The sequence below is a fragment of the Lissotriton vulgaris genome, unplaced genomic scaffold (assembly GCF_964263255.1).
Source record: "Lissotriton vulgaris unplaced genomic scaffold, aLisVul1.2 SCAFFOLD_11597, whole genome shotgun sequence".
In the NCBI taxonomy this organism is placed as follows: Eukaryota; Metazoa; Chordata; class Amphibia; order Caudata; family Salamandridae; genus Lissotriton; species Lissotriton vulgaris.
This window is the reverse complement of record NW_028255372.1, coordinates 23,152-32,453: the sequence shown is the minus strand read 5'-3', so window position 1 is coordinate 32,453 and position 9,302 is coordinate 23,152.

The window sequence follows — 9,302 nt, the reverse complement described above, 5'->3', positions numbered from 1 at the left end:
GTTTTTCTTTGTTCGCCCTAAGTTGGCAGGGTATGCTCAGACGTGAGTCCCTTGCTCACTTTGCCACTGGATTCAAGCAAGCCTGGCTGAAGACGTCTGGAATGCCAGAAACCGGTCCTGGGAAGCTTGATTCCGGTCCAGGGAAGACATGGCTTGGCAGTTCGGGCTGGTCTGTTCCCATGAGGCACAGGGTCAGACGGATTTGCATATGACCATGCCTGAACTGGGGTGGCGGAGTGAGCTAAAGAACGGTGATGGATTAAACCCAGATCAGTTGACTGGGGGTGAGTGTTTGTATTGTCAACGCTTCGTCCATCACCCCCTTTGGTTTTTCTTTGTTTGCCCTAAGTTGGCAGGGTATGCTCAGACGTGAGTCCCTTGCTCACTTTGCCACTGTATTCAAGCAAGCCCGGCTGAAGACAGCTGCAATGCTAGAAACTGGTCCTGGGAAGCTTGATTCCGGTCCAGGGAAGACATGGCTTGGCAGTTCGGGCTGGACTGTTCCTATGAGGCACAAGGTCAGACTGATTTGCATATGGCCATGTCTGAACTGGGGTGGCGGAGTGAGCTAAAGAACGGTGATGGATTAAACCCAGATCAGTTGACTGGGGGTGAGTGTTTGTATTGTCAACGCTCCGTCCATCACCCCCTTTGGTTTTTCTTTGTTCGCCCTAAGTTGGCAGGGTATGCTCAGACGTGAGTCCCTTGCTCACTTTGCCACTGGATTCAAGCAAGCCTGGCTGAAGACGGCAGGAATGCCAGAAACCGGTCCTGGGAAGCTTGATTCCGGTCCAGGGAAGACATAGCTTGGCAGTTCGGGCTGGACTGTTCCCATGAGGCACAGGGTCAGACTGATTTGCATATGGCCATGTCTGAACTGGGGTGGCGGAGTGAGCTAAAGAACAGTGATGGATTAAACCCAGTTCAGTTGACTGGGGGTGAGTGTTTGTATTGTCAATGCTCCGTCCATCACCCCCTTTGGTTTTTCTTTGTTCGCCCTAAGTTGGCAGGGTATGCTTAGACGTGAGTCCCTTGCTCACTTTGCCACTGGATTCAAGCAAGCCTGGCTGGAGACGTCTGGAATGCCAGAAACCGGTCCTGGGAAGCTTGATTCAGGTCCAGGGAAGACATGGCTTGGCAGTTCGGGCTGGACTGTTCCCATGAGGCACAGGGTCAGACGGATTTGCATATGACCATGCCTGAACTGGGGTGGCGGAGTGAGCTAAAGAACGGTGATGGATTAAACCCAGATCAGTTGACTGGGGGTGAGTGTTTGTATTGTCAACGCTTCGTCCATCACCCCCTTTGGTTTTTCTTTGTTCGCCCTAAGTTGGCAGGTATGCTCAGACGTGAGTCCCTTGCTCACTTTGCCACTGGATTCAAGCAAGCCTGGCTGAAGACGGCTGGAATGCTAGAAACCGGTCCTGGGAAGCTTGATTCCGGTCCAGGGAAGACATGGCTTGGCAGTTCGGGCTGGACTGTTCCCATGAGGCACAAGGTCAGACTGATTTGCATATGGCCATGTCTGAACTGGGGTGGCGGAGTGAGCTAAAGAACGGTGATGGATTAAACCCAGATCAGTTGACTGGGGGTGAGTGTTTGTATTGTCAACGCTCCGTCCATCACCCCCTTTGGTTTTTCATTAAAATCTCCAGCACTTTACTATGCAAAAGCTAAAAACAAAGGCGCAGATTTACAAGCCCCTTGCGCTGCCAGTGCGTCACTTTTTGTGAAGCACCGGCAGTGCATTTCTCTCCCCCGTATTTTCAACTACAGAAAAAGCTACCCTGAGTGGCTTTTCCTGTCCTTGTAAATACGGACCCTTTACACGCAGCACTTTGCTGTGGGTGTTCCCATGCAACACCCATGGAACCAGACACATTTCCAGATTTACAAGAAATTGGAAATCTGGAAATGCGTCTGAATGCTACGCCTCCCTAGGGGAGGCATACGGGGGCGCAATGAGGAGAAATATATTCATTGTTCTGCGTTTGTTTTCTCTTTCTATGCGTGCTGCATTCTGCAGCTTACATAGAAAGAGGAAATCACCTCTGGTGATTGTTTATGTATAAGAAGGTGTCCATTCCTGCACATAAACAATCCTTTAAATGAAGACGTTTTACAAGTTCCATGTGTGCTAATGCAGCACACATAGAAGTTGTAAAACGCCATTTCTGATTATTTATGTGCAGGAAGGGAACCCTTTCTCCACATCAACAATCACCTCTGTGACGCAGGCATCCTTGCACCATGGTGCAAGGGTGCCTGTGCCGGCGCATGGCAGCAGTTTATGCGCCAGCGCTGAGGGAAGCCCAGAGATGCAACATATTGTTGTAAATATGTCGCATCACTGTCCTTCCCAACTAATGCAGAGCGGGCAGCAAAATGAACTGCTGCACCGCGCTACGTTAGTTTATTGTAAATCTGCCCCAAAAAGTGCAGAGCCGTATTTGCAACTTTACAAAAATGGCATTTGAGCATAAAACTAACTAGTGTGTCACAACACAGTCAAGACAGTGGGGTTTTGTGTAACATTTGTACTCGATGTACACCATTCAGTACAAATTTCTATGCGAGGACACCGACCACAAAGTAAGCTGTGGGCGAAATATAGCAATATTTGACTTGAATACTGTTTGAGCTTAGTTTCGTTTGGCACTGGAATTTTATGAATAGTCACTTTAATAGATCTGTCTTTGTACAAAATTCCTAGTTGTATGCGCTGTTACCACCACATTTCATTCATTATCAGGGGTTTGTTTCCACCACCTTTCATATAAAAAGAGGATCACCGTTTAAACATTTGAGTTTTCTTGTCAAACTTGTCTACCTTGAAAAAGACAACAGTTAAAAGATAAATTTATGAGTATGCACAACCTCTGGACAAAGAAGTACTAATGTATTCACCAGAGCTGCTAAGACAGGTTGGAAGTCGAAGGGAAGGTCAGCTACCCACAGTGCTGCTTGAAACATGGCTGATGGGGTGGAAGTCTTCCATTGTTCCCCAACTGCACATCTATTGGACAAATACTTTTTCATGTTCAAACCACATTTCTGTTGGCGGCCACTAGCCATGTCCTTATTTCCAGATGGTGGAAGGATAACCCTTCAAAGTTTAATAGTTGGGGGGAATTTATGAGACTTATCTCCACGTAGACAGGATTGGTCAGAGAATGTCAGTCATGGACATTTTCTGTAAGTATGTTATTATAATTGCATTAGTTTCTCTTATTGCTTTGAGACCTATAAAAGATTTGACTGGCTGCTACAAATCCATTCTCCGCACTTTTTTCAGTTTTAGACAATTTTAGGGTGGTATCAGGATTCAGATGCATAGCGTGTTGATGCTTTAGCCATCTTTGACCTTTATGCAGCGTTTGAAATGGTTGATCATACCCTATTACTAGACCATAATACTGCAACAGGTATGAGGTGGACTGCCCTCAAGTAGTTTCAGTCTCTTTTAGACAATCAGGGAAAGCCGGTCATGGTGGCTCCCTTTTCAGCACGAGAGATTGTAAATCAAGTCAATTAAAGCTGAATGATAAATTTGAGGTTTTGATTGTCAATGGCGAAAGTGACCTATGGCTTAGACACCTATGTCCCTCAGAGACAGGTAGGCTTCCTACTCCATCAGCATGAGTCAAAAGTCTGGGGAGGAAAATTGATTGTCAGTCGTCTATATGACCCAAATTTCAGCAGTTGTGTCATCGTGTTCATACCATTTAGAGATGGTAGGGAAAATTCTTCCCTTGAAGCACTTGGGGGTGAGGGCCCTCATTGGATCGAGAATCGAATAAGGGAGCACCTCAGTTCCTAATCCATAGACTGCAAGTTATTCAAATCAATGCAGCACAGTTAGTGGCACGAGCCTTTCAATTCACCAAAGCTAAGCCGCATTTGCAGCAGCCTTAATTTAATTTAATTTAATTGCGGGTTTATATAGCGCTAGGAATCGACTCCCGGAGGAGTATCTCCACGCTTCGACCGCTGGGGAACCCGGCTTGGCTCACCCTGAGAGATGGCCCCTGATGGGTATCTCTAAGGCGCAACCAAGCATCCCCGGCGGTCTGGGGGGGCCGTTGTGAAGATGAGGCAAGCTGATGCCCAGAGTTGCCGAGTGTGGTCTCTGACTAGAGTAGGCACCGAGGCGAGAATTATCGAGTCCGCTGACCCAGGTCCACGACCCTGCCGCGTCGGGAATCGAACCCTGGTCCCGGGCCGTCCTCTGCTTTCGGGTCGGCCGCCTCTAACCAGTGAGCCACACTTCTCCTAATTAAGCAGTGGGTCTAGTTTCAAGTCCTTCGCATTATTCATAATACACTTTTGAGTGACACGCCACCTTTTATTAGTAGTCATCTAAAAAAATAAACTCCTAAATCCTCACATTCAACTGATATGAATTTATTAATTGTTCCAAAAGGCCTTACACAAAAAGAGTTATTCCTTTCCTGAGATCATGCTATGGAATTCTCTTCCTTATAACTTCTGCATTGAAATTTCTCTTGTGATATTCAAATGACAGATTGAGACCCGTGCATTTAGTATACAAGTTTACTACCCCATTTTATGGTTTGGCTTAACAGCGCAGATGTCGTCAGTCAGTTATGTGAGCATCACTAGGGAGGGGCTTTGAACCTGCCCACATGTTGGGAGCTAGAAGTACATGTTTTGATTAGGCAGAAGTGTTCGTCCACAAAAAGGCACTTGCCCACCACCAGCTGTGATCATTGTATTTATTTAAACAGCTAGCTAAACTTGAACGTTCGGGGGACACGCATGACACTGGAACGCTATTAAAGTGTCTTTGTTAACTAGATAATGTATGTTGTTTTTCTCTGGGAAGAGGACGGTCATTAACCTAGATGGATTTTCAGATCTGGCTTGACAGTGCAACGGTCACCTGACCTTTTAGCCTACATCAATATTTTTCTAGTTTTTTGTTTCCACACAAATACATATCTAGTCACATGCTATTTATTTGTAATGCTTCACATTAACATACAACAAATCTTTAAAGCCAGACCTATGGTGATTGCCAATGCTTGTTATTTTTTCTCGTTACCAGCCTGTATCTGTTTGCACCTAGATACCTTGGTGATATTGAGTGATATAAATGACATTTAACATAGCAGAGGCCGTGTACGCGACAATTGGCAGCCACCTGAGTATGCAACCGCTGGCAGCATGCATGGTTCATCCTCTCACACCATGTACTCTCCTCCTTAAGCTTTCCCAGGCACTCTAGGACTGTCCTTCCCTTGCTCTGCTGCCTAGCACCAACACAGGCACCCTTGCACCATGGCGCAAGGATGTCTGCGTTGTAAGCAGGATTATTTTTGTGCAGGAAAGTGCACCTTCCTGCACAAAAGAAATCCCCCAAGGCATTTTCCTCTTTCTGTGTAAAGGGAGTAACGAGGAGAAATAAAGATATTTCTCCTCATTACTCCTCGCCCGGGGAGGCGTAGCATTTTGACGCATTCCCAGGGTTGATGGTAAATTTGGGAATGCACCAAAATCCATCGGTGGGTGCGTAGGAACATCCACGCTGCACCCATGGAACGCCTTCCTGGGACAGAGTAACAGAGTGCAGTGACGTGTGCCATGTTGGGTTACTCTAGATTTATCAAGCCACGGAAGGTGGCCTTGCACGGCTTGATAAATCAAACTTTGGAGCTGCGTCGCTGTTGCGATCCGTTGCGCAAAGGCAACGCACCTCCTACATAAATATGCCCCCTAATATGTACAGATATCCACTATATGAACTGATCCCAGGCTGTCTCCTGTCCATCACACCTCTGTCCCAAATGTGACTTTCTCGCTGACCCTCATTCCCAAGGTACAAGCAACATTAAAATAAATACACCTCAACTAGTAAACATGCTGGCACACACAAGGAGTTGAGTCACACCTGATGATGAAATGCTATCGCAAGGTATAGAATTTCAATGTAACCTATGGCTGGGACATCTTGGCTTTGACACAGAGTCAGTTATGGGACCCCCTGGTCCAGCAAATACTTACTCTGTTTTGTGAGCTGGTTAGATTTTCCCCTGGAATAGCCCTTATGCAATCCTTGGAGAAGATAAGGCCCAGCAAGTGAAACGGACAGTGCTGCCTGCCAATTATCAGGCTCCGCCAGTCACTAGAGGTAATGGTTGTGAAATGCAATTTGTCTCCTTTGAGTACTACTCTGATCCACGTCATCTGTCTTTCAGCAGGTTACAAAACCCTTTTACCAGCAGCCATCAGACCTGGTTCTGCATGTTTGTCCTCTAATCACTTTGCAGTTCTTGGAGATCTAAACTCAGGTGGTTGAAGACGGTTTTGCGAAAAGAGAGATTTATGAACCATCTTGCTATTTGTGGACTTTTTGGAAGTGTACACTGTTAAAACGTGTAGGAGGGTCATACCTATCAACCATCAGACCTGGTTCCTGCGTTCTTTGTCCTATCACACACTTGCTTGTTGACCTTAACTGTGGCTGAAGGATGCTTTGCCAACAGAGAGGTGTATTATGATCTTGCGATCTGTTGTTTTTGCACTTCTTTGCTTAATCTCTCTAAAGTTATTTTGCTTTTGACCTGATCAAGCTACCACATCTTTTGGATTTTATTTTTCAGATTATGGTAATGAAATGAAATCAACAAGATTACAGACATGATACAGATCTAAGGCAAAGTCGGACTACAGCAAAAACATCCTAGAGTACACAGTCTAGTTTCTTTCCCTAATTGGATCCTACCTGCACTTAGTAAATCTTTTAACCCGGGACTCACAATGGCATGTGACCTTATGCTCCATTTACACCTATACTGAAAACAATCTGACAAATTCCTATCCTGTGGTTTAATCAATACCTTGGTTCATTGAATACTAGTGCTAAAATCTAGCAAACATAATGGAGACAGGGCGACCTGTCCACTTGATGGCGGAGTAGAGAACAGCCTACGGCTCATACAACAAGCATTTGCAGTGCAATAGGTCTCGCATTTACGCAAGTTTCAGCTATTGGCATTGCACATAACAATGCCTTTTATTTTTGTTTTCGTTTTTGAAACATAAATAAAAGGCATTGTCATTTACAATGCCAATAACAAACTTGGAAGAAAGAGATGGTAGAATAGAATGAAATTATATGTAAATTGGTGTAAATATGTATAAATACGCTAAAATGTAAATAGTTGTGCAAATGCAGCTAAATCTAATAATGAGAATAATGGTGTTAAGGTAAAAACAAATTTAAGAATAACTGGATAATGTAAAAATGTACTACCTGAATTCCAAATAAAAAACACAAAAAAAAATGCTTGTTTATGACTTGTGTCCTGCCTGGTACTTCTGCTATATTACATGAATGTAATGCCTCTCGGGGCCTTCTTAACAGTGGATACTTTAGACTTGGAGAAAGGAACCAGCCCTGTCTTCTGAACTGCAGGAGCAATTCCTTAAGTTGTTCCTTTCAGGAAATGGGTGCTGCACTGTTTGTACAGCCAGGAAGGCCAAGTGAGGAGCAAACGGCGAGCTGGTGGATGCGCTGGTCAGGTGACCATGGAGGATCCCCACGTACAGACGAAGTCCAGGGGTGGGAGCAGCACGCTGCTGGCAAGGGGAAGGCGACATAGGCGCAGCGGCGCAGTGTTGATTTATGAAAAAATTAGCAGTTGAGGTCTAAAGTTCACATACCGGTGAGCCATCGAGCCATAACCATCTTGGGCAACAGGCCCAATGCAGGCAACCTTGCACTCTTGCAGAGTGGAGGTTTAACTCTATAAATTGTAGGAATACATGTTTGTGTTTAATTTATGTGCGGTTGGTTTGAAACACGCTTACACCAGCAAGAGTGTAGCATCTGTGAACACGGATTTCAGTCAGCTTACATTAAAAACCGTGGTAACAATGCTGTATTTATTTTCTGTACGCCTGTGGCATATTTACTTGTTATTACATATTAATAATGACATGTATCTGCTGCAGCCTCCTCACAGCATCCCTGGCGTTTCTAAGCGCTGTTTAGAACAGGTGCTAACCATACCAATGTAATGGTGCAGCTTTATCCACCTTGGAAGAGTTAAGGCCGAGTTAGTCTTTCTTGGATTCAAACTCTCGACCGCTAGATACAATCTGATATCATTAACGAGAGTTTAACTCGCTGTTGTCACTTGCCTTCTTAAAAACGTTGACCTTATTCATAGATGTTACTATATTGCAACAATAATAATGACTATTCATAAAACCCTGCAGGTTAAGGAGGAGCAAATAGGTCTCGAGCCGGCGGCGACCTTTGAAACAAATGCGGTCGAGAAAGTGAAAGCGACTGCGCTATGTTGATTAGTAACATGATCCAGGAATGCAGCTGGCAACCTGCACGCCCCTGCTCCCTCTAGAGACCAAAAGGCCATGGGAGTGAACGTTTACAGAAAAGGCGGAACATGCACCCATCTTTGGCCATTTGCGTGCTTTTATTATTGAAAGGCACACGCAAAGGCCAATAGAATGTGTGGAAAATAAAAAACCACACGCACAAGTTTAGAGAAAGTCTGGAGTGATTCCAAGAGGCCTCCCCATAGAGCAGTGCATGCACGCTGCGCTAGGCTCGACCTAAAAAAGTACTTACAGGATAGGCGTGGTGATCATTTGGAACCATAGAGAATCATCAACGTCCTGAACATAAGGTCACAAAAGTGAGTTTTACACAAACTCTGTAGCCAGCTTTTCTCATATTTTGATCATGAAGTCTTAAAGAACCAAAAGAAAATGTATTCCTTCCCTGAACTCTCCTAACTATCTGACATGGACCAAGTTTATCTTAGTTATTTATATTTCTGAGGATTGGATCCCCTTTGTTCAGATGTGGTTCCCAATTGGACGCTTACTCTTTAAGGGCTGTAACAGTCGTGGACACAATCATATTCCAAAACCAATGACAAATGTTAGCTCTTTCCCATCATTCAATTTCACTGAAATTCGTGTGAAAGAAAAATGGTTACGCCATGACAGAAAAAACAACCTTTAAAAAACAGAAATATCTGTCTTTGGATGTATTGATACCCAATAGTTTTCAAAATGTTGCAGGCCTTATTTATGAGAAGTGTCACATCGCTGCAACAAAGTATTCATGCAACACTTCTCAGTGTGCCCTCATTGCGACACCTTGGATGCGCCGTATTTACAGTATGGCGCACCATGTTGCAGATACGTCAGTATCACTGATTTATCTGTAGGCGCAAAAGTGACGCATTGCCGGGGTGTCTGTAAGACGCAACTCCAGCAATGTGTCCTTTCACATGGGGCAAGCCTGC